This window comes from Micropterus dolomieu, linkage group LG09 (genome assembly GCF_021292245.1).
Source record: "Micropterus dolomieu isolate WLL.071019.BEF.003 ecotype Adirondacks linkage group LG09, ASM2129224v1, whole genome shotgun sequence".
Lineage (NCBI taxonomy): Eukaryota > Metazoa > Chordata > Actinopteri > Centrarchiformes > Centrarchidae > Micropterus > Micropterus dolomieu.
Window position 1 is genome coordinate 16849722 of NC_060158.1, and position 6575 is coordinate 16856296.

The 6575-nt window shown below is 40.3% G+C and overlaps 1 long non-coding RNA gene across 1 annotated transcript in view; it reads right to left on the minus strand.

Moving 5' to 3' along the window:
• The window catches only part of LOC123976201, a 7716-nt gene extending 2869 nt beyond the window's left edge, over nt 1–4847 (minus strand). Inside the window, exons 1-3 of the long non-coding RNA XR_006826286.1 lie at nt 4641–4847; nt 2336–2457; nt 2124–2237 (exon numbers count right to left, since the gene is read on the minus strand). This is a non-coding gene — a long non-coding RNA (uncharacterized LOC123976201). The remainder of the gene's footprint in view (nt 1–2123; nt 2238–2335; nt 2458–4640) is intronic.
• Nucleotides 4848–6575: the final 1728 nt, after the last annotated feature.

Sequence of the window (6575 nt, forward strand, 5' to 3'; positions counted from 1 at the left end):
TAACTAATCCATGCTTGTTACATGATAATGTTACACTGACTGGATTTAGCTGACATAATATGTCAGCGTTGGCTCACTTGCCGGCTTTTCAATAACTATTTGTGTATCTTTCATTGGAGAGGCTCAGCGAAGTCAGCACAGATATCTGTATTAAATGAAAACGAAAATGGTTAGTGAGCTAGACTGAATATTATGAATGAGATTATTGCACTCTCACTTTAGTATAACAGTTAGACCCCAGTAAGTAAGGTTACTGTAACTTACTAAATGGGCCTTCCACCTTAACATATCTGTTCCTTGCATTATTGTATATTCTGTGGAGCATATAACTTACAGCAACTGAGAAGCTGTGTACCTGAATACCGGTAAAACAACAATACAGTAAATCTAAATTGAATGTTACAAAGCAAATTGTTGTGGGGACAGCCCGGCATTATCGTCTATTTGCCCCTAAATAAGACCATAATTTCTCAATGAACATCATGCTGTGTTGAAAAAGACTTGCGACTGAGACCGTAAACTCATTATGAAAGTGTTTACTGAGGTAATAAATCAGCTGAAAAGATGCACATACATTTTACATTTTACCCTTATTGCTAATGGAAACGGACTTCTTTCTGCAACCATCGGACTCGCCCCCTGCTGGCCGTTAGAGAGAATGCAGGTTTTCCGTTTGCATGGTTTCACTTTCAGACCCAGAGGTTGCCGCTTGATTGAAATTAGAGAAATAACATTTGACAACCACTCGTCACGTCACTACAGTTCTGGATTGGACAACGGTGTGCACCATGAGCTGCAAAGCAACTGCAGGATGTTGAGTTTCTTATTTATTTATTTTTAAATACTAATGTTTCTGCACTGGCCCGAGCTGCTAGTTCAACTGTCCCAAGTTACTTTTTACTGGCCCCGGGCCATCGGGCCACCGTTATTGTCAAGCCCTTGAAGTAGCTGACAGTTTGCTAACCCACAACCTAGCTAACATTAGATACATTACTTGCTATGTTGTTGTCACTGAATTTACAAAAAATGTTCTATATCGGCTTATGAGATTTTAGTCGTATCACACAGCCCTACTTTTCATACACAGGCAATAAAAAAAGTGACACATTTAATTAAAGCAATACAAATATGAGTATCCTGATGTGTAAATTCTTAGAGCATTAATGTTATAGTCTAGATTAAAGAAGGAGATTTATGGTGGGATGTTTACAATAAAACTCCTGGAGCTAGTCCGCAATTACCAAATTCGTTATGTCTCGTTAAAATCACAACCTGCTCTAGTGTTGCTATGTTTGGTTTATTTACGATGTGCAAATTCAGAAGTTGTCAAAGAAGATAATCCGGTGTCGGTGATGGATGACCCGGTCCTGGTCTGCCCCCTAGTGGATTCAGGTTTAATCCTCCAGGTACACGCAAAGTACGCAGGCAAGTATGTGAACAAAGGCCGACGTCTATCAACGCTTACGAATCGTTAAAAAGCAAATGATAAGAAACTAGAATATCTGGGACTTTCCAGTAAAATAAAAATCCACTAAATGCTGAAAATGATATGATATGTGGGACTTTCCACAGATCGAGGTGCAGTAGGAAAGAGATCCAAAAGATTATGTAACGCTTAGAAACAGAGCCATAAAAGGAGGTCCAAAAGAAGTTGAAAGTCAGTTGTTACATGGTTTCATGTCGACTTAGGTCTCTGTTCTGGTGACAGAATGGGGCTCTTGCATCAATCTCTTACCCTCTCCAATGAAACTTTTATATTCTAACTGGTGTTTATTTCTGTTGTCTGTTGATAATAAACATCTTGGTAAAAGTTCAAGATTTTTTATCTGGCTTTTTTATCTGAATTTTTTACACAACAATCCCTCATCAATTTAAATAAGCTTATCATCAAAGAACAGTCTAAAATATTTATATTGATCATTGCACTGAAGCACAACGGTTTGTATTAAAAACAATGTGGTTATGCAACAACAATCTAGTACATTGTCTTTGCCTGAATTAAATTCTTTGTTTTTATTAAAATGGCTTCATGGCTTACTTCTTGAAGTGGACTTTTTTTGACATGTGGCATCACACCAATAAATCGGATTAAAACACAGACATAATTGTTGGGTCAGGGTCACCTGTGCGGAGCAGGATCCTACATCTTTCTCTACATCAGCCAAGTTGGCTACCATCTTGTCCAATTTGCTCTCCACGTCCAATGGCTTGGCAGTCCACCAAGGGTACAGCTTTTTCTAGAACGAACATTAAGGGCACACAGTAAAGGTTTGTAATACTGCCCTGTTTTACAAGCTTCCTGCATTTTCTACAACAAGACTTGTCAAGTACGCACCACATAGTTATACTTGTGCTCAAACCCAAGTGGGTGCCTGGAACTGTTCAACTTCACAGAACACAGCTGACAGTAGACTTTTCGCTTTCCTTCACATGACACTACAATCAGCTGGTTTAAGCCTATAAAGTAAAGACAACAATGCAAACCTTTGATTAAAATCAACAGAGACCAATTCTACAGTGGGGAGAACAAGTATTTGATACACTGCTGATTTTGCAGGTTTTCCTACTTACAAAGCATGTAGAGGTCTGTAATTTTTATCATAGGTACACTTAAACTGTGAGAGATGGAATCTAAAACCAAAATCCAGAAAATCACATTGTATGATTTTTAAATAATTACTTTGCATTTTATCGCATGACATAAGTATTTCATACAACAGAAAAGCAGAACTTAATATTTGGTACAGAAACCTTTGTTTGCAATTACAGAGATCATACATTTCCTGTAGTTCTCGACCAGGTTTGCACACACTGCAACAGGGATTTTGGCCCACTCCTCCATACAGACCTCCATGTCCTTCAGGTTTCAGGGCTGTCGCTGGGCAATACGGACTTTCAGCTCCCTCCAAAGATTTTCTATTGGGTTCAGGTCTGGAGACTGGCTAGGCCACTCCAGGACCTTGAGATGCTTCTTACGGAGCCACTTCTTAATTGCCCTGGCTGTGTGTTTCGGGTCGTTGTCATGCTGGAAGACCCAGCCACGACCCATCTTCAATGCTCTTACTGAGGGAAGGAGGTTGTTGGCCAAGATCTCGGGATACATGGCCCCATCCATCCATCCCTCAATACGGTGCAGCCGTCCTGTCCCCTTTGCAGAAAAGCATCCCCAAAAAATGATTTTTCCACCTCCATGCTTCACGGCTGGTATGGTGTTCTTGGGGTTGTACTCATCCTTATTCTTCCTCCAAACACGGCGAGTGGAGTTTAGACCATAAAGCTCTATTTTTGTCTCATCAGACCACATGACTTTCTCCCATTCCTCCTCTGGATCATCCAGATGGTCAATGGCAAACTTCAGACGGGCCTGGACATGCGCTGGCTTGAGCAGGGGGCGCTGCAGGATTTTAATCCATGACGGTGTAGTGTGTTACTAATGGTTTTCTTTGAGACTGTGGTCCCAGCTCTCTTCAGGTCATTGCCCAAGTCCTGCCGTGTAGTTCTGGGCTGATCCCTCACCTTCCTCATGATCATTGATGCCCCACGAGGTGAGATCTTGCATGGAGCCCCAGACCGAGGGAGACTGACCGTCATCTTGAACTTCTTCCATTTTCTAATAATTGCGGCAACAGTTGTTGCCTTCGCACCAAGCTGCTTGCCTATTGTCCTGTAGACCATCCCAGCCTTGTGCAGGTCTACAATTTTATCCCTGATGTCCTTACACAGCTCTCTGGTCTTGGCCATTGTGGAGAGGTTGGAGTCTGTTTGATTGAGTGTGTGGACAGGTGGGCTTCTTAAAGAAGAACTAACAGGTCTGTGAGAGCCGGAATTCTTACTGGCTGGTAGGTGATCAAATACTTATGTCATGCAATAAAATGCAAATTTATTATTTAAAAATCTTACAATGTGATTTTCTGGATTTTTGTTTTAGATTCCGTCTCTCACAGTTGAAGTGTACCTAAAATAAAAATTACAGACCTCTACATGCTTTGTAAGTAGGAAAACCTGCAAAATCAGCAGTGTATCAAATACTTGTTCTCCCCACTGGATGTATATATACTCAAGGATTCAAGGTAATTTCATTGTCATTTTACAACAGGCTGTTTGCAACTCCCTTCTGTTAAATGTCAGACAATAAACAGTAATACAATAATCATAAAAAGGTAAACAGAAATGCTGAAGTGCTCAACCACTCTAACAGGGTAACTGGCTACTGATTGAACATAGACTCTTTATGCTGCTCCGATACCTGTTCAGAAAAAAACCCAAGAAAACTGGACTCTGATCGTAACTTGTTTGGACAAGCTAAATAAAAGGTAATGCCCTGGGAGTGTTAAATAGCTTTGGTTCTATATTTTATTTAATTACATTAATGTTAAAGTTGAGATTTACAAGAAATATTTTATTGCAACTGTGTAAAGGGAATACTGGTAAAAAGCACATTATTTGTTTTAAGTGTTTGCCCATGTTGTTGCACTTTTGTGTATACAGCAGTACATTTAAATTAAAAGTGCGCAATACACTACTTTAGAATTCACTATTCAATTTTATGCATCACAAGAAAGAGAAAGAAAATCCTACAATTAATCGCTATTAAAAAACTTAATCGTTGCCCAGCACTAGTATCTGTACAAAATACTTACCAACTTTAGGACCTCTTTCACGTGGTTTTGTCTTTCTTGCAGAGGTATGTGATATTTCTGTGGGTGGACTCTTGTTTTCAGACCTAAGGGACATGAGTGTGGTCTGGTGGTGAGCCGCAGGTGCTGAGGTGTCCATAGGATGAACAGCATACAGAGCGGTGGTTGAAGGGAGTTCACGTCCGCTGCCCTGCTGAACATGAAGTGCCTTCACTGTCTGTATGGCTGTGTAGATAATGGAAAATACAGACGAAAAACCACACTGTAAAAATGTTCAGATTCACCTGTAAATAAAAACCACTAAGGACAAAAGAATACAATCTTTCCAAAAAGGGACACACATTTAAGGAAAGATGTACAGTGAAACCCTTACAAATGGTTCAGAACGCAGCAGCGCGTCTGGTTTTTGATCAGCCCAAAAGGACTCATGTCACTCCATTACTCAGTGACCTCCACTGGCTCCCCGTGGCCTCCAGAATCAAATTCAAGTCACTAATGCTTGCATACAGAGTGACTACTGGGTCTGCACCCATCTACCTAAACTCCATAATACAAACTTACGTTCCTTCTCGCCCGCTACGCTCCTCCAACGAACGCAGACTGGCTCTGCCATCCCTTCACACAAAGCAATCCCAGTCCCGGCTATTCTCATCTGTGACACCACGATGGTGGAACGAGCTACCACACGCCATCAGAGCAGGGGCGTCCCTCTCTAACTCCAAGAAGCTCTTGAAAACTCATCTCTTCCAAGAACACTTCCTCTTATAACACCTCTAACTCCTAACCTCTAACATGCACTTTCTGTGCTCTTCTTCTTCTATCCCCGACAATTATCTTGTATTGATTGCACTTTTTAGTTTTGATTCCACTTTTTGTTAACTCTTACTTCCTTCCCTAGGTATTTACCCCACTGATGTGATATGAACTATGAGCTCTTACTAGTATTTATTGCTGCTCTTACCAGTATGTATTGTCAGTTGTAGATCTGTATTTGATACTCTGTTGATGCTTGTATGTTGTTCCTCAAATGTAAGTCGCTTTGGATAAAAACATTTGCCAAATGAGTAAATGTAAATGTACCCTTACCTGATTTAAAGCTTTGCTTTGAGATATTATTGTAAATCTCTTCATCCAGATCAACAACCTGGAGACAAACAATTAGTAAAACATATTACTGGCTTATTTTTCCTCTCTCTCAGTTGTAACCATGTCCACTAGTAAAATAATTTAGACCAGGATCACACCTAAACGTTTCAATTTCCCTTGTCCTTTCCAACCAATGTAGCCTGTTGTCTGATTGTCTTCCTCTGGTTATTCCATGACAGTTCCTGTAAACCCTAATATCAGAAACATACACAAGAGAAGGCATTACTTCTACAAAACAGTCCATCTGTTGTATATGAATGAACATGGTAGAAGGTGGTAGAACTAGTGTTGTATTATTATTAGGACTGGGCACGCACAACACGTTATTATTGCATTAACGCGTTAATCAATTAACGCAGACAATTATTTTATTGCAAGTTAACGCAGTTTTTATTGTTATTATTTTGAAAGTCCGTTGCTCACTGGATCTGAATAATCAAATCACCCACCCAACAAGCAGTGTAGGTAGGCTTCGGCAGACTACGTTGGATGCAGTGTATGGGAGAAGTAGATAAACAAAAGCAAGACAAGCAATCAAATGCCATAGAAAAGTGGATAGATGCACACTGCATGCTGATTAGTATTGGGGAAGATGTCGGTCTTAGGAACGCGGTTTGAGTGTTCTACTAGTGTATTAAAGTACATACAATGTCTAAAAATATATGTGTCCCCGGAATAAACTCCTGCTAACAATGTGGTTAATGAGGTGCAGGTAACAATAAAGGTAGCATAATGTTTCTAAGGAAAAACATGGGAACCAGCAACGGCGTCGCCAGGTTTTTGACTGTAGCC